Source organism: Idiotropiscis lumnitzeri, chromosome 21 (assembly GCF_059441095.1).
Source record: "Idiotropiscis lumnitzeri isolate Australia: NSW breed Sydney's pygmy pipehorse chromosome 21, RoL_Ilum_1.0, whole genome shotgun sequence".
In the NCBI taxonomy this organism is placed as follows: Eukaryota; Metazoa; Chordata; class Actinopteri; order Syngnathiformes; family Syngnathidae; genus Idiotropiscis; species Idiotropiscis lumnitzeri.
Window position 1 is genome coordinate 6,437,596 of NC_142411.1, and position 19,852 is coordinate 6,457,447.

General features: G+C 41.4%; 1 protein-coding gene across 2 annotated transcripts in view; it reads left to right on the forward strand.

The window, feature by feature from the left end:
- Nucleotides 1-286: 286 nt before the first annotated feature.
- The window catches only part of gphnb (gephyrin b), a 92,074-nt gene continuing 72,508 nt past the window's right edge, over nt 287-19,852 (forward strand). For both annotated transcript variants that reach the window (XM_088286625.1, XM_088286628.1), the window contains exons 1-3: nt 287-437; nt 1,687-1,793; nt 11,057-11,157. The gene's annotated coding sequence lies outside the window, so the exon portion shown is untranslated. The remainder of the gene's footprint in view (nt 438-1,686; nt 1,794-11,056; nt 11,158-19,852) is intronic.

A 19,852-nucleotide genomic window follows, 5' to 3' on the forward strand; every position in this document is an offset into this window, starting at 1 on the left:
AGTGCTAAAATGCTCAACTTGTGACGGTCACATGACCAAACTCAGAAAACGGTAGCCATTTTGACTTTTTTTTTTTTAACTTGACTTCCCCTTTAAGACTTTACAGCTACTTCCTATGATAAAAGTGACTATTTTAAATACTAATCATTTTCTATATTGTTTTATTTTAATTAGGGTTGCAACTGAGAGCAGGAGGCTGGAGCCTGTCACAGCTGACTTTGGGGTACGCCCACGACCGAGTCACCAGCCAATCACAGCAGGCCAAACAGTCCGCACTCGCATCCACACCTGAGGATGAGTTTTTAATCTACCCAGAAAAGCTGTTTTGGAAATGTTTGTCTACATGAACCAAATCCGAATGATTTCTTTGTTTTTAATAGATGTTAGCGTTCCATACAATTGGATATTTTGTTTGGATAAGTGGACGACGTGCTGTGGTAAGTTTGTTTTGATAATTGTGTTACAGTACTGTGACTGTCAGCCTAATTTTCTTTCTTTGGAGTTTCATTTCGTAAACACCCCAGAGGCTTTCATCAAATGAAAAAGTATTACATAAACTATTAGAGTGAACAGGAGAGGTATTTGTTCCCGAAGTTACAAAGGTGGGGTCGCAACTACTTGTTTGCCAGCCTCACCCGCGTTGCTTCATCATCAAAGTTTCTTGACGTCGAGAATTTCACAACAGTGAGTTTCCGAGTTATTTTTTTTTTGTGGTTTTCCCCTTCTAATATTCCTGCTGAGTGATTTTTATTTTTTTTATTATTAAAAGAGGCGAGTCAACACAGAAATGACCCCAAAGGAGAGACGACCCTTTATCTTCCCATTTCATCTGACAAGGATTATTGATTCATGAATCCTTGTCAACGCTTGATGTGCCCTTGAACGTACGTTCGCTTGCCCGCGTTTGCATCTTTTATCAAGTCCATTTTCGCTGCGGCAAAAAGCGTTTGACGGGCGGATGGGCTGAATCCATCATAAACTACAACATTTGTCTTTCTCGTGTATTCTTTTAGGGTTTATCAGCAGCAAATTATAACAGGAGGTAAGTTTGCTGTCTAACTCCTTGGAAGTTAACGTCCCGATGGCGTCAATCCTCCAGGCATCATTATTTCGCTCGCCGCGGAACTTCGCGAGTGCCCTCCACCCCACTAATAAACCTGGTGGAGCTGCGGATGGGCGGGCTGCGCCATTGTGGGAATGTTTACTCAAGACGCCGCCAATCATAGCAGCTCCTTTCATTCCCTTTAAATGTGGCGCAACTGACACACTTTAACCATGCATGAGTGAAGCGTTGCTACTGCTCTTGCCAAGGTGTGCAGCAACAGACAATGTGAGCTAGTATACAGAATGACTGTCTAGGATAATAGAGGCCTAAATATTATAATTTTAAAGTTGTTATTTATTTTGTTTGTTTTTGCAAAGTGGTGCAGTTGTGCCCAACAGTGTGTCGCAAATTATTGACTCCTTGTAAGTGGGCGCCTTGGTTGTTTTTCCTCGAACGCGGCGGTTTCTTGAATATCAAATTAGAGGCAGGAGATGGCGCCAGAGAAGGCTGATTTTATTATTTTTTTTCCCACACTTCATATTTATTGTCATACTGTCAACATAATGACTGTTTTGATAAACATGCCCCCCCCCCCCCAAAAAAAACTTTTTTTTAATTGCTAATTCCGCTTTAAACTCCAGATGGGTCTTGGCGGAGATCTTCGCTCTACTGATTGCTATTCTACTGGACTATTTTATGATGGAGCTGGGGAGTGATCAACTAATGAGGTCCATATGCAGCACTGACAGTAAGTGAGGCACCCTCAGTTTCATACTCGGTCTTGGTTGGCACCGATGGCATTATTTGGCCCACTAATCCACTGTTCAATGTGGCGCCATCCAAAAATCTAATTTACAATCCCATTTGGGGGGCCTGATATTACCACTGCACCTGTTGATTGGCAACGCTGCTCTCCTCACGCACCCACCTGATCTCTCTCACACACACGCACACGCACACAAACTCCTGCTGCCCGCGCTCTCTAAAATGCTTTCTTTGCATAGTTTCCATAGCAACCATCCACTTCTATTCTGTTGTTTCTCCACAGACGGAGAGCAGCTAATTTATCAAAATGAGGGTCTTTGATGATGGAGGAAGCTAAGTTCCAAGATTTACATAATGAAGGGATGCCGCAGCAGATCAGCTGCCTTCTCGTGTTGATTATTGCTTTTTGATGAATTTCTGTCCACTTGTCCCTCGCTGGCCCAGCTGCTGCAGGCTGTTGTCTCCAAAAAGAGCACCGTTGACGTGCATCTACTATATATATATATATATATATATATATATTACAGTCCCGACAGTCACTAAATCTAGCGACCAAATCCCTTAATTGGCAACATAGAAGTAATTTTTTTTTTTTTTTTTTTTTAACTCCTCTCTGTTCGCAACCATGTGGTTAGGAAAGGCAGCGCATGTCAGCAGTAGCATGCTTGGGGGGAAAAATTAATATACAGTAGCTCACACCAGATGTTGGAGTCATTATTATGACGTCTAATTGTCTGACAGGTTGCCATTTTTCCGAGTGAAAGTACACACAGTTGTGGCAATATCGCGCTTGGCCAGGTCTTTTGTTCTCTGTTGTGGCTACATTGCGTGTAAACGACCATGTGTGTGGCTTGAATGCTGTAGCCTGTGAGAAAATGGCCCATATGTCGGAATCCATTGAGGTCATGCTACACATGCTACATTTGGTGACCTGTAGTAAATATAACACTTCATACTTTTTTCACCACTCCACAGTACATCGTCTCTCATTTGTCGCTAACCAGGTGCAAGACGTGCACCGTGTGAGTGTTTTTGCTGCAAATGTCTGCGTGCACGGCGGTCGTCAATAGGTGAGAATTTAATCACACCGGGACAGATGTGTGCAGTATTGATTTGTGGCTGTTTTGTTCGTACGGCACCAGGCCCGCCGTGGGGGACGTAAAGCCCTCTATCAAAGCAACCCTCTCGCAGGATTTATTCCCATCTGAGGAAAGCACAAAGGACAAGTGTGAGTTTGCTTTTTGCGCAGTGCAAAGGTGAATCTGAAGTGCTTGTTGAACCAGCAGTCTCAAAGGGACACAATACAAAACGGATCTATAGTTAAACGGATGGAAAGCTCTCCCGATTTCAATTACCGATTCTCAGTGCATCTCGGATGGATGCACGTTGTTTGTTGTTAAAAAAAAAAAACGGTTTAAAATCTGTTTTGCAAAAGTCGAGGATCAATTGAGCATGTAACCAAAAGTTGCTGCGAAAAATCATAGTAATCTATCACTCTCCATTGACGTTTCTCTTTACAAAATTTTAAAAAGTAGATTAACAATTTTTTTTTTTTATTCTTAGATAGATTTATGGCACATAACTTCCCCGATAGACCAATAGAAATATTGGCCATCCAAAACAAGCACTTTAAGGATGTTTTGGACATGCGTATCATTATTTATTCATTCTGCATTAAAAATAAATTACACCACTCAAACCTCTCCTTAACTCATTCGCTGCCATTGACGGATACAGAAGAAAAAAAAGAAATACATTCATCTTACTGGCAGTGAATGAGTTCAATTGTCTTGAATTTTTTTTTCAATTCTTTTACCAAAAACAAAAAAAAAAATGTATGTCGCCTCGAAGTTTCTTACTCCAAATGTGACGGCTGATGTGGCATGACCTCTAACGTAAGATGCGATGCTCATGTCAGACACGCACACGACTCTTGCGCACTTTTTGATGCTCACTCTCTCTCTCAGCTTCCCATGTTGGCTTGAAAAGAGAGCCCAAAAAAAAAAAAAAAATGACACGTAACTCACTAAATGATCCGGGGCAAAGAAGCCGTGTTTGAAGCCGATTCTAATATCCCTCTTCACGCTAATCTTCGGGGAGTGTGAAGCACAAAGTGAAGGAGGGAGGCAGTCGGAGACGATGAGACAGGCGGTACGAGCGTTAACGAAAAAGTGAGTTTAGGGGGTAAAAAAAAAAAAAAAAAAAAAGAGCAAATCCGAGTGAGTGACCAGTGAACTCTTCTGGACTATTTAATGTCTTCCCTGATGGACTCTGATTGGCTCATTAACCCCACCTCTCCTGGGTGGCAAAAGTAGCTCTACTGTATATTCAGCTCACGTGCACGCACTCGGCCACACATGCAAACAAATATGCTCATTAACAAGCCAATGGGGTGGGCAAGCGTTCGCATAGAATATATATCTTCATTAGACACACAGCCGATGGATCATTACGCTAAGTATGCGCTCTGTCAAGCCTGAGCGTTGAACAACAACGAGCCCTGCGTGGTGCAGTGCCATCGAAAGTTCACATTTTATCTGTAGCATGATGAAGTAGTCAGGAATGCCTTTTCATCGTAAACAAAATTAATTACACACTCTTTCAAATCTGCTAGGTTCAAAGTAAAGCAAATTGGGCGAAATCGCAAAACCCATCGTTGGGTCTGAAAGGGACCAAGCCAGTGCTGGGTTATTTTAGACCCAGCATGTTGGGTCAAGATTTTGATCCAACAATGGGTAAGAACTCCCCGTACTGAGGAATTGAAGCTATCAAGAAATTTGTGATCTCGAATGTTGAATCGGAAGTGAAAGGCGTCAATAAGCGCAGATGATTTTTGTCCAATCCCATACTGTGCCCCCCCCCCCCCGCTTTTAAGAGCAAAACTTGGCATTTGTTGTTTTTGTTTTTTTTTATGTTTTTTGGCAACCCGTCAGGCTTCTTCGTTCGGTTTCCTTCTGTTGGTCTTTGTTTTTTTTTTTTTGTTTTTTTTTTTTATATCTCTTGAATGAGTTGTAACCGTTAAGTGCTCCGTTGCTGTAATGAAAATGCCAGGTCACATCGCACGGTCTTTCACAACAACTTTTATGTTTGCGGGTACCAAGCAAGATCCGGCAAGATCCACCAAGCTGCATCCGGGGAAAAAAAAATACTCATCGAGAGTCGTTCTGACGGCAAAATGTATGTTGGCAAATTTGCCGCGAGCGTTGTCACAGCCTCTCAAATATATTTGCAAGAATTTGCAAAAGAATGCGTGATTACTATCTTGAAACCTGCTGACAAGATTTGAAGAATGCCCCTCTTTTGTCGTGAAAGCGTACGTGCTGCTTTATCCGACGTCTCTGCTTTGCTCTTGTCTGTTCTTCTCCTTTATATTATCTGCTGGAGGAAAAATGTGGCTTAGGGTTGTAATAATTTTGAGTTGTTCATGAATTACCTTGTTTTTTCATTTTTTTCAAAAGTAGTTTTAATTTTTTGGTGATTATTGGTATCAGTTTTTTTTTGTGAGCGTATTTATCAGCTGCGAGATTGAAAAAGGTAAATAAGGATCGTATTGTAAAAATTCAACAAAGGAGAGAGTTGCAAGATTTCCTGCAATTTTTTTTTTCTTTTTTTTTTTTTTTTTTTTTTAAATCAGCCCACATTCAAAAGTGTTCCAACCAACTCTTGGGGGTGAAAAAAATACAAACTGACTTATTCCCAGTCAAAGATGGAAATCATTTTACGTTTAAAGCATGTTTTCCACGAAAAAACGTGGGCGCATTTGTCGAATACGAGCTAACCTGTATTGCACGTGTTCACCTGCCGTTTATATCAATTTGCCGCTTTTTGCCACTGGTCTTTTTCCACCTCAGCTGTTAGACGGCAGGAAAACAGACTTTCATGGCTCATTGCTCAGTTAAATTAATGAATGGGCTTCACATGTCTAAATTCTGTGACGGGGGGGGGGTTCGAGGGGTGGACGTCTGCTCCAAATAAAAATGAAATACAGGTACTTTCTCGACATCCCGCTGCTTACGATTTAACCTCCAATTCAAATCGTACATCAGCATTCAAGTAAAAAGTCACTTCAATAGCCGATGGGGAAATGTCACTGCGCACACGTCCCCTCGCGGTGCGGTCCACAAAAATATCGTCAAACTTACAGCGCGTTTAACATCTTAAACATCCACAAGGCTCTAATTTGTGCGGGCATTGGTAGTCAAAGCCTGATTTGCTTGGTCATGTTTCACACTGTCAGCGATATAGCGACCGGTAGGTTGTAAACGTTGATCTCCGGCTGTGTTTTTATGCTCAGGTCGCTGTTAGATTTATAACCTTTGGCATTTGAGGTGAGGAGCGATCAATTCTACACACCAGGGTGGAAGTGCAAGGTTAGAAAGGTTGGTGATGTCGAAGCCATTTGGTCATTTGACAAGGTGTCCCATCGTGATTACTAATGTGTGTTGCCGCTTTTTTGAGAGCGCTGCATGAAAAGAAAATGAATTCATGAATGAGTTTTTTTTTTTTTGTGCTTTCCTTCCGTATTCCAAAGACGTGCTTGGTGGGTCAATCGAAGATGGTGGTCATCCGCTCATAATAGCGTGTTTTGCCTCTGGTGAGATTTCGCACGCGCTCATGTGTGCTGATTAGTAGAACGAGACGTATCTTTGGGTCATCAGTGACGTCAAGGGAATGTGAGAATTTAATCACATCCTGACAGGCGTGTGCAGTATTGATTTGTGGCTGTTTTGCGAGCGACGCTCCGGGCCCTCCGAGATGGACGTAAAGCCCTCTTTCAAAGCGGCCTCCTCGCAGGAAATATATTTATATATATATATATATTATATATATATATTATATATTTATATATATATTATATATATATATATATATATATTTTATATATTTATATATATATATATATATATATTTTTATATATATATATTTTATATATATTTTTTTATATATATATATATATTTTATATATTTTATATATATATATATTTTTTATATATATATATAAATATATAAAATATATATATATATATATTTATTTATTTATTTCTTTATTTATTGGGTTGAAAAATATTTGCTATTTATTCATTTATTTTTTTAGAAAACCAAATTAAAATGGTAATTAAGTCATAATATTATCTTTTTCTGCTCAATTGTCCATTTGTTTGCAGTACAAAAGTCAGGCATAGAAGCAGTTAGTTATTTTACACAAAACGGCCATTTATGTGCCTCTACTTTTCATAGAGAATCTGAAGTACGATACGACATCAGATCTGACATCCGCGCCATATAATAAGAATTTTACGCATTTTAATGTGGGTCGTGATACTTTGAAAGACAATTGTTTCATGTGGCGCTGTTGGTTGGTGAAAATAGTTTGAGAACCACGGGCCTAGTGTGATATATGAATTAATAACCCTAACACAGGTGGCGTGCGGCCGGCCTCTCGTTGGTCTCTGGTACTTCTTCGAAAACCAGAAAATTGCTGCGTTGACTTTATACACCACCCATTCAGAGCCAGAGTCGCTTATGAAGATTAACAAGGTCGTTTTTTTTTTTTTTTCTTCTTTCCTGGCGGCATAAAAAGTGCTAGTAAATAAACATTTGACACAATGGAAAAAAAAAAAAAAATCACACCTCTCGCTCGTCATTTTCCACATGCCTTTGCTTAGTTTGTGCTTATCAGAACATTTCTATTTCAGTTAGTCAGTCAATCAGTGGCAATAGATTCAAATGCCACCTTGTAGCACCAGCTCTATTTACTCTTCATTTGCTCTTATGCTCATGTACTCACTTGGGATTTGTATCACAACAAAGGGCGCATTCGATTTCATGTCTGTCACTGATTTCTATTTAATGAACATCATTGATTCCCCACCCGCTCCTCCCCCCTTCATCAAGTCTTCATTAATCGTAGTGAAACTGACTACCTGTGTGTGCATGTGTGTATTCACAATGACGCTTCATAAACAGGGGAAGCCTTCACAGTGCTTGCTCAACAGGAAAAAAAAAAAGAAAGAAAGAAATTCTTAGTGGCATGATCTACGTTACAGATTTTAGCGCTAAATTGCCACGGGATTTCATTAATAGACAGGTCCGGCAGTGTGCACATGCATACATAAGCAGCCATGTTGTTTCTTGCTTCAAGGCGTGTGCGGATGCATGCATAAAGTGACACCGGGATGCCACGACTGCTTTACTGCTGCCGTGTTTTCCTATGCAGCTCAAGTGGAGCGAAAGGCACATGCAGAATTTCTATGAACTCCCGTCCCACATTCTGCACAAGCTCCAGCACCTGGAGGATGGGCTCCATTATCGGTGCAAGGACTCCAAGTCAATAGTAATCTGCCAATATGAAAGACGTTGCATTATACCACTGGGCTTGATTGGCCCTGCTTCATGAGGAAAGTGTCCATGAGGTGGGGGAAAAAAATAGAACAGGATGGATGAAGTCAGGGAGCTTCTACGTGGTAAAAAAAAAAATATATATATATATATAGTACAGGTTTTCTGAAATTGATTTGAATTTTGAGGAGCAAGATTTACAGCAGAGGGAAGACTTACTTTAAGTGCGCGGGGAATAAGAGGAAGGAGCCAAGGACACAGGAAAGGTGGCTGCCATTATGCCGTTACGTGATAGACAGGAGCTTGTGCTCTGAATCTCGACGTTTATAATGAGGGATCATTGGGGAGTTTTGCAACTGGTGAAGAAAGGGGGGGGGGGCAGTCCTCGTTCGTAACCTTGAGACGCAATAATTACGTGAAATATTTGTATGAAAAGCAAAATCCTTTGAGGCCATTCATATAAAACAAATGAATAACAGTTAGCGCAGCGATAAGTGAGAACGGCCTTCGTGTGCGGCATGTTCGACAAAGCCCATTTTGTAAATTATAAATAAAAACGAAATGGCAAATATATTTTACAAGCTATAGTCCATTTGATTACACCGTTTTAATGTCATGTCTAAAATACTCAGAAGAGCAACTATTGGCGTGAGAATCGAGCACTATTACACCGCCGAAAAACACGATGCCATCTTAAGGACAGTTTGTCGAAAAAAGTTTATGATTTCAGATCAATCATATCTTGAAATGGCCATCCTTAGTTTGTTTTCATTTAGCGTCCAGCTCCCTCTTCATCCCCGTTTGATATCAGTTTGGCTCCTTTGTCCTCCTTGACCCTCTGTTGAACTGTCCCTCCATTATCTTTGTCTGCAAACCCTCCTCGCACGCACCGCGGGATATGCTTCCCCTGTCGTCACCCTCCCCCCTCCCCCTCCCCACACCTCTTCTGGCCAGAAAATGTAGCTCAGGATCCTTGATGGCCTTCTGCACTGCGACACTTAGTTACCGTCCATTGCCTGCCGCCCGCCCGCTAATCGGTATTGCTGGAAAGAGAAAGCATCGCTGCGAGACGCCGTGTCCCCCGAAGCCCGCAGAACCGGGCCAAGGTCACTCGCGTGGTTCTTGCGCAATGGCTTCCTTGCTGCGACCAGCGAGGCGTTTACCACTTTAAAGGACAGAAAGATGACAAGTCGCCTAATTTGAGAAGTCGGATTATAAATGACAAAGCAGAAGCTAATTTTATTACTCAAATGAAAGCCAAAAAAAAAAAGGAACATTATCTGAAGATCCTATCCCGTTTTGTAATGCAACACTCTCACTTGTCACCGAGTTGGCGAATGAGCTCATATAACCTATTTTCTGCTCTCTCCTTGATCAGCACTCATTAATAATTAACTCGCTCCACATTCGTTTTTCGTTTTTTTTTTGTATAAGAGAGCAATTTAATCTCGTGAGGTGTTAATTGCAAGCACAGATGTTGAAGAATTAGCGTCACTTCTGCTGCTTCGGTGTCCCTTATACCCTTCACGATGTTTGCAAATAGCAATTTGGTATCGCATGTGATTCCTGGCAGCGTCTTCTCTGTTGAAATGACACGCAAGAAGTCACTTTGTCACGCTGTCAGTTTGTTGTCCCTTCGGAGCCGATGTGTTTGATGGAATCTACTCGAGATGGGTACGAAAGTGACATGCAGTGCACAGATATGACAACAACGTAACTCCGTCACTACCAGCCGAGTTAAAAAAAAAAAAAAAAAAAAAAAGCATCTTTGACGTCTTTAGCCGTCAATGGCAGTAAATGAGTTCATATCAGTGAGTCTGCTGAATCTGAATCGTTTGGGATGCGATTTTGCAAAAAATGTCTTAATCATCTTGAAGACGATTTATTGTTTCACACGTCATTATTGGGTTGTGAGAGGCGGAATGTTTTCAGCGACGTATCCGACCTGGCTAAGTGGGCTGAATAGATAAGCATACATTTGCTAAGTGTTTAAAACTAGAGCAAAAGCAGTGACTAAGACGTCTGACGCGCGCTGCGCAAGCGGCTCTTTAAACTCTCCTCATAGGAACTTAAAACTGGAGAGTTGCGTAATTACACACGAACGGGCTGTGAAACCCTGAAAATGTTGATTCACAACATGGCGGTGATTTGAACGGCAGTGAAGCGAAGTGCGGGAAGATTGATTTGCGAGACGGAAGGTGGGACAAAAATGTATTTTGACGTTTATTGTTTAATGCTTTCAATTCCGTGTCTTGTATATAAAAAAAATGAAATAAATAAATATATTTGGCCGCCGCAAACCAGATGATGTCCTGCATTGCCTTTTCTGTGATTGACTGTCCAGCTCTTCCCGCTCCGTTGCCATTATATTTTTGTAATGTTTTCAAAATCACAGCAGTGTTCATACACTTGTCCTGTCAAGTGTCAGCAGGACTTGGGGAATATTTCTGCTCCACTTAGCAAAATACAGTAGTGCGCTTCAAGCTGCACTTGTCTCTCGCTCTTTTTTTTTTTTTTTTTTTTTTTTTTTTTTTTTGCTCAGTCTTGCTCTTTCTTAAAATTTAACACACACCTCCAATTAAAACGCATTATGGTTAAAAGCATGCGGAGTTGCACTTACGTGGTCCCACCTACGTGCTCATCTCGGGCTAACAAGTCTCAAGCGTCCCTGCTTGCTCCTCAAACCTTAACTTGCTAACTGGCTCGCTGCCCGCTCCTTAGCGATGTCTCTGAGCCTGCTTTGCAAGTCCTCTAATCTCCCCTTGGCTGTACACGCTGCCTTGTCACAATGATTTCTGATGAGGCGCTTAGGATGCTTGTGTTTTACTGGAAGAGTATCCAGAGATGCACAATTAGGCACTGGATGCGAGCCAAATAACTTTCAACTTGTCATTTCTCCTCCTCAGGTCGGCGTCGTTGCTCTGTTGACGATGGACGAGGCTTGATCACAGGATGCGGTGGATGTGATCGAGACAAGATGAGAAGAGAGACAGACAGATTATTTGTGGTAGGTGCAAGGCTGTCGCAGACAACACAATGGTAATAAATGTCCTACAAAATGTTTGATATTTGAACCATGTATAGGCAGAGCTGGGCACTTGACCCTTTTTTGACAGTCAGTCCCCCCCGCTATCTCAGTACCGTTCCGGTCTCAACCCTACGGCCTTTTTCATAAAAATTGTCGATCGCGACTACCGCTTGATTACAAGTAACAAGCATACGGTACAGTAATCAAGCAGTTTTGCTAGCTAGCAAGCTACTAGCGCTAAAAGCACCGACTCGCTTAAATTACTTCACTCGGTGTTTGTTGTCAAACAGTCGATCATTCGGGGTCGTAGGTGACTGGTCGATGTTAGCCGAGAGGCTCAAAGGCACATATGACAAGAGAATTTAATCAGTTTTGGGGGAGACGTGCTCACTTCACACTTAGATGTTTTCAACGCCGATTCCAACTTGCGATGCTTTGTAGCAGCCGCGCTAAACAGAATGTCAAATTGGACCCGCGACACCGGTCACACGAGATCCAAATCGAAAGGATGGAAACAAAACAGGGGATTTATCGCAATAAACCCAACAGCATGACTTAACAGAACTAACACTTCTGTACAGTCAGCGATCACAACTCGGATGTTCCATCAACAACTTCATCAAACATTCAAATATGAGCCAAATATCAGAAAATGTCAACTTGCTCTTATCAGTGCTAGCATTACAGCTCTTCTTATCTTTTTGGCTGTGACATGAGATATTTTTCTTTAATTTCAGAATTGTCACATGACTGTTTTGTTCACAGTCAACAGCTAATAAGGGATTTACTTGGTGGTGTAATTTCACACTTGATGGGCGGGCAGGCATTCCAGAGACCCAACTAAACGTCGACAAGCAATAAAAAGTCAATTTTCCACAATCTTCTGTGTCTCCTTAAAGGCATGGCCAACCTCCAAATTTTGAGTTAGATGGTGACATGAGGTGATGAAAGTGTTCAATAAAATGGCATTTCATCTCATTCAAAAGTTGTCATTAAAAAAAAGACATCAATTCAAAGAAAAAGGAGAATTGCATATATGGCACCTCCGTAACTAAGTGACCGTCACCGTTGAGTTCTGAGAACAAAAACGCGATCGCTTGCATAAGGAAATGAAGGGCGCCCACAGAAATAACACAAAGAAGAAAATATGTCGACATGCTACTTTCTTAAATATGGGTTTGAAAAAGACTTCACCCTGGTGGGCAAAAGTCCGTTTTCCACCATCTGAGATGTAATTTGTGTGTGGATGAAGGGCCAAAAATCAGACATTCTCCTTTTTTTCATTTTTAAACGGCATTATGTGTGAACATTGCTTGAAACTGGTTAAATGGAAGCCAGTGAAAAGCTTTGGGAACCCCTACGGGGCAGAGTTTCTCGCCTCCATTTTGGCTTTCTCCCCACACAATAGAGCGGAGAGAAGACTTGGTAAATCAGGCGGAAGGCAGCAATCTGTTTCTTTTTGTTATCACAAGAAAGTTTAAGCCATTACAGCCACTGGGGGAGGGGGGGTCTACCAGAGTCATTTTATAAAATCCAATGTGGTTGTTTGTACGATTAGCTCTATAATGTTTTGATTGACAAATTGAGGCTTCAGAAAACAATAAACGTATACTTTTCATTTGTTCGGCTTTTTATATTTCCAAGTTGAATCTGGTCCATGTGCCACATTGGGCAAATCACATTTTGAAACGTTTCAAAAACTGCCCAGAATTCTGAATTGTACTTTCAATTTCTGGGCACCCCCTCGTTGATTTTTTTATTTATTTCACAAAGTAGCCTACTTAATATATTCTTGATCTAATATGACGGTGAAACATGTAATCCCATCACCATTTGCATTTCCTCCATTTGCATAATCTTTTCGTTTTGACAGTTGAATTCTCACAAACGTTTGCTTTTCGTGGACGTTTCCTGAGACTTGAATTTCATAGGAGATGGTGCAAATTCTTTGCTGACCAGGTTGCCAAGCAGTGGAATGCGTGCCAAAAAAAATCTTATTACATTTACTCTATTGTTTGTGATCGGCGCTTCAACCCCAAGTTCAGGACGTAGATATGTTCCCCACAGGTGAAAAAAAAATATTTAATTTTGTCCTAAATTGATGATAAAAGTCGACATTTGGCCGTCATTGTAATGTAATAGGTACACATACGCAGCCGGTGAGCGGATATGGGACCGTTGTGCGTCGTTTATGACTTAAGCACATGGGAGAATATACCCCTAGATACTTTTGCAAAACTATTACCAGTGTTCACGATGTCCATGTTTTGGGAGCAACTCCAAAAAAAATCACAAATTCTCATTCCGTTAAAATGAACTGTCAACGGTTCCTGTCAAGAAAAACATTCGCTGTTGATGCTGGAATTTTTCCATCAATAAGGTCGTTCATCATAATCGTGTTTATGTTACCCGTAGTTTGTTGAATGAGTCTTCGTTAACCGTAAGTTGCGCAATCAATTTTTTTTTAATGTGTTGGCCGTTTTTGTGAATGGTGAATGCGAGTAGTTGTTTGTCTGTGTCCTGCGATTGACACGTGACCGGTTCGGGATGTCTCTGCTTCTCGCAAAAACTCAGCTGGGAAAAGCCTCTAACTCACGTGCGACAGTAATGACTAGTGTAGAAAATGGACGGGTGGGTGAATGGGCGAGTACTACAAGCAGAAAAGAAAAATGACTGGCTGCGACACTCACCTTGAAAAAGTAGAATTCAAGTCGACATTTCCGGAAGAAGCCAAAATCCCGGCCTGCCGCGATGTCAACATTTCTACCCCACCCAATTGTAACCACGGCAACATGCACAGGTAATTGGATGGCGGGATGTCACAGCAAACCCAGCTGTGTTCTTTCAGGATCAAACTCTCTTCAGAAGAAATTGTGCTTCCACTCGTGCCGTGACACTTTTGCCCCCGCAGAGAAACCCAGACGGGGGATGCTCCGACCTGCACTTTATCAGCAGCTGCCAGCATGCGAGTGGCGTCCACTTCACACGCCGGCAACTTGATTAGCCATCACCATTTCATCAAATGCGCTGCCAGACAAACATAGATATGCGAGAAGTGTATTTTGCGCTTCGCGTACACACCCGTTGCGTACGGATACATATTAATGTGCTCCGCCCACGATTCGTCGGCCGGCTTCATTAATATTCCCTCTGATTTCCATTCAGGCGGGATTCCAAATACTGTCATTAACATCAATGGCGTCGTGGAAATATACCAACAAGTCATGTTGAATTAGCGTGAGGATGTTCCCGCTGCCGGGGCGTACGCCTCCTTCCATCCTTTCTGCTCAGCCTGGCAGGAGGTCCGCTCCAGCCGCACACCCGTGACCCCCAAACACTGGCTGTTGTCAAGGAAAACATTCGGAAGCGCCTTCTTTTTAATTGAATTATTGCAGCAGTGAGAGGCCGTCTACGCTCGCTGCCTTCCCTCCGCTAATTGCTCCATTTTTTTTTTTTTTCCCCCCCGCATCCTTTTCACTCGCTAACTCCATGCAATTTTCTGCTTGGTGTCTCTTTCCATTTCCTTCCATTGCTTCTGTCAACATTTTCACACAAGCTGTCGTCAGTGTTTTGCGCTTTTTTTTTTTTTTCTGTTGTTTTGTTTTTATAAATCAGTCACGCCACTGTTCTCTGGCCATGCACACACAAATATTGCCAGTATTCAAATTAGCCTCCTTTCATTTTAATGCCCGTCTTAAAGTTGTGGTCGCCCTTCACACAAGTCCGGCACTTTTGTCTGTTTCTTACTCGTTTCGCTAGCTGGTGGATGTAACGTTAAAATAATGCGACTGAGACAATTAACATCTTGACATGCGTCAAGAATCTGTCATAGATGGATGTAACGGAGACAACCCGATCACTTTAAAAAAATAAAATACCCGCCGGCCCGCAGACCACTGGTTGGTGACCATTGTCCTAGAGCTCAGAAAGTTGACGGGGGGGCCGCTGTTGGCAATGTTCAGATTTTAAAATAAAATAGTGTCCAGTGCCGGCAAATTTGTACATAACAGTCGGCGCAAATGAGGAACCTCGTTGCCATGGCAAATGCATGGGTACGTGAAATTTTCTTGCTCTTGTTCATTCTTGTTTTTTTCACCTTCAACTTTGTAACCGTACGCTATTGGAGCAAGAATGCCGATGTCACCAAATTTTATTCGGACAGCCGTATTTATATACACGTCAAGCTCCAAAAATGTTCCGATACATAGCGATGGTCCCAATATTGGCAATTTTATGGCCGTAGTGCTTTCCTCTCCATAGACGTGTTCACATATGTCAGGAAAATCGTTATTACGCATGTTACGCGCCCTTAGCTTTTTTTTTTTTTTCTTCTTTCCCACGCATGCGCCTAGTTGTCCTGAGAGCCCATCTACCGCTGTGTTCTCGGCTCTCATTATTTACAAATGACTCCTGGACATATTTTACAGATGTCACAAGGCTGTTGTTATTTTTTTTTTGTGATGAACAACTCACCATTGATATTGCACAACACAAAAATAGCTACTATGATCAAATGAAAAATGAATAAAAAAAAAAAGTTTATTTTTTATACCCATATATCAATTGGGTGGGCACCGCCCCCTTTGGCCCGCCCGTGGGCATGGGTCTGCTTCCATTTTTTTTTTTTTTGTTTATTTCCGACTTCTAATCACATCCAGTGGTCACGTGGCAGGGAACAAACGTGTGTCGCTTGTACATGATACTAGCAGATGATTAAAAATGAGTCTTGTTGAATGAGTTATAAGATGCCCGCCGGCTAGATGGTCCATAAATCCCGCGCTAGGTCACACTGCCCAGCGGAGCCTGCTCTTGCTTATTAATAGCAATTTAAGTCTCCTTGTGTTTGATGCACTGCGGCTCTGGCTGGCCAGTCCGCTGCAGGCCGCTCCCCTCTGCACTGCAAGCGCTCATCCGTTTTCACATCACGGTTTCAGGGCTGCACTGACACCTGCCGGTCATGACTGGCATTTCAGAGGTTCTGCCGGAACCCGAGTGCTGGAGTCATCTTCTCACTGGTGCAAAGATTAAGAGAGGGGAAAAAGTGCAAGCATAAACGCACTGCAGCTGCGTTCATATGCTGATATGGCCATTAGGCCCAGACTTTATACAAATGTTCCATTATTTAGGTGTGATGGGGGAGAGCTAAGCCTTTAAGAGTGGCTTAAAAACTCCCTCAAGACATTAAGTCATGCCCTAGTTTCCCCCCTGCTAGATTTTTTTTTTTTAAATATCCACCATTGCCTTTAATAAATAACACTGAGTGTCCACGGAGCAGTGTCCTACTCTAGTTCTAACTTGCTGCATGTTTTTTTTAATTATTAAATATTTTTAATGAAAATTTTCAAGTGTAGGGAATTGTTTCGGTGGAGTGGAATGCAAAGCGTTGAACAGCTTCTAGAATAATAATTATCTTGCGTGTGTTCAACTCGCAGGTTTAAATATTAGCTCAGCCTTTTTTGTCGCGTATGCCGTCACTCCCGTGCTTCTCCTACATTGCCCAAAAATATGTTATTTACTCACATTTTTTTAAAATTTTGGTTAAATGAGCATTGAAAGCATTCACTTTAATTTTTTTTTTTTTTTTTTGCCGTCATCTCAGATTTTTGCGACGATAACAAGCAAGGCTAAAGCCTGAGGTTTAAATGCATGAGGTCTGAGCTGTGTGGTCGATGCACAAACTGCTTGGTCACTTCATGAGATTCCAGCTCCACCCTAAATTAATTTGACCTCGCAGATAGCATTTTGAATTACTTAAAACGGGACTGATCTCCCCCATTTTGTCCGTCGGTCTTTGGAATAAATTGAGTAGTTTTACTTTATTTTAGTCTTATTTATTTTTATTTGTTTATTTATTTTTATTATGATAGAGCAAGCAAATTCACTTCTTACGAGCATCACTGATTCCAGATTGAGTTCAACTTCGAAGGTTCCACAATACTAAGTAGACGTCTCCATTTCCACCCTTTAAAATTTCCTCTTTCTCTCCTTTTTGTGCATCATGACTCTCTAAAACTTTTCAAGTACTCAAGAGCGATTTGCTCCGTGGGGATTATTCATCATTGAAATGCTTTCTGCACTCTCTGTAATCTTTCCTTGCACTCATTTTCTTCTCCCTATCTTCATTTCCACAGATGCACGCACACACAAACCCCTCCCACCAGGTAAATTAACATTATTGGCTCCGAGGCAAAGAAGTAATATCATCATGTCATCACAGGTTTTTTTTTTTTAATAATATCAGAAGGATTATATTGACAGAGAGGATTAAATTGTCCTACACGGAACATTATGAATCTCGTGGGACGGGAGGGGGTTTCTTTGTAAATTGCTATTAACTCTTAATGCAATCCTCCTAAAGTCACATGACCGCCTCCTCTGCATTGCCACAATTAACATAATGTAATGGCCACCTGACAAAGAAATTCAGCACCTGATAAATAGGCTTTATTGATCCATGAAAGGTCCCAAGGTGAGTCATGCTTGTGGTTTTTAGTAATGAGGGACCTTAATGAATCAATGTCAATTATTGAGTCTATTCCATCGCTAGGGTTCATAATTACAGCATTGTCACCGAGCCTCTTATATCGACCGGGTTTAAAATATTAATTACCGATTTGCAAACTACAATCACATCGCTCCTTTTTCGCTGAAACTCTTCTCTTCTTTAAATCTTTCTACCCTGCAGGCTTTAGCAACTCAAATGGATTTAACACTTGGAACTAAATGACTTTTTCTTGAAGGACATTTGATTTGCTTCTTTCATGCAGATGCAGCTTTTGTTATTATTATTGTTGTTTTTTTTTTTTTAATGGATATTTAACTTAAGACGCTGGCAGATGTAATTTCATGCTTTTTGTTCAAATGTCGAGGTTGTCCTTGGTCACCTCCTTTTGGCAGCACCGCCAATGTTCGATGACGACGCATGCTCGCCTATGTAAAATACACAAGGTGGTGCTCTTGTTGTCTAGAAAAGCTTCTCGCAGGTCTTCTGTGAACGGCAAGATTTCAGCCAGAAATGTCTGAAACAACCTAATAGTAAAAAAAAAAAATGAAATAAATAAGCGTGTAATAGAATAGCACTGGTCAACAAAATTTACTTTGCTGCAAGTAAATTTCTAGATAGAGTCTGAATATGCTCAGTTTTTTTTTTCTGTAGCACATCAGGTTTTACTTTTAATGCTGTTAAATGTACTTCCAATGAAGTAAAACTGATTGTCAAATTTTAGCCGGGTGTCAGCATCTGTTGAATGATACTTTTAGCAAGTAATATCGAGCATTGAATAATTAAAAAAAAAAAAAATAAATAAATAAATAAAAATCCAGTCGCAACATCTGGGTGGCCTAACCGCATTTGAAATCGGCTCGATACAAAAGTCAGTCGTCATCGGGCTTGAAAAGTTCCTTATTCACATCTTGAGGAGAAATTACTCGGTCTTTGTAAAAAAAAAAAAAAAAAAAAAAAAAAAAATCTCATCCTAACATTATAATAATAGCATTACTTATTCAAAATTAGTAAACATGCATGTAATCTTCTTGATTGTGTGCACATTGACTCTTGTCAATTTATGCAAATTAAGAATGTCTTTGAAATGATACAAATGAAGCATCTTGACCACCACTTCTGTTTTGTCCGACATAATTCATTTACGCATATGCAGTATGTCTTTGACCCCCTGAGATGGTGGAACTTTTTTTTCCCGAAGCCCGACCCTTGCAAACCTGCGGAGAATAATTGGGAAAATAGTTTGCATGATACTGCGAGCGTGTGCAAGCATGCACCGGCCTGTCGTTTGTTGTCTTTTTTGCAGTTGGATGAGCCAACAAAGCTTTCGCCTCGCCGTCCCCTGAAAGCTCGCCTCGCTCTTTCGTTTCTGCGGCCCTCAGTGGTGTCCTGGCCGTGCCCAAGTCATTTCAATCTAAATGCAAATTTCATCAGCCTCTCCATAAAAAGACTGATATTAGTATCCAAGTCAATGTGTCGTGCGGACATGTCAGTCTCAATAGCGACTAAAGAGACGAGAACGAGACATTCTTCTGACATTTTTCAGAATTTGAGTTTCTTCGCTCTGGTTAGGTTCCTTTCCAGAAAGAAGCGTGTACGTCGCACTTGGGAGCTTGATTGAGTTGTGCAAGAAAGCAGGAGGATTAGTGGAAAGAAGGGGATGATCTTTGCGCCGTTGTCGTGTCTCGGCATGACGTCGGAGATGAATGTGATCCCGTTTGTGTGATGTTTAACGCAGTAAATTTTTCGTTTGCACTTCCTATTTTGTCTGCTTGACAGCTCGTACCCACGTTGACCAAAACGCATTTGTTTCAGATGTTCTGTGATGGGTGTGGTGCAGCCGTGTGTTAGCATGTCGCGCTAGCTGCTAACAAGCTAGTTCGCTATGCTAAAATGCTTGTTATCAGAAGGTCGTAGGAAATTTGTTATTCGCGGCTGGGTTCGGTCATAATCTGCTGGCCTTCTTGTTCTTAACTACGCTGAATTTTTGAGTAAGCCTCATTGCTGCCCTTTGGTGAAAGGGGTCAACTCTCAAAAAACAGTGGGGGGGGGGGTTGTATGAGCCTTTTGTCACGTCACACATTTTGGACGGTCTTCCAGGTAGCCCTTTACTGATAGAAATTAGGATTTCTTAGCCTGGCCCCACCCACCCTTTTTTGCCCCCCCCCCCCC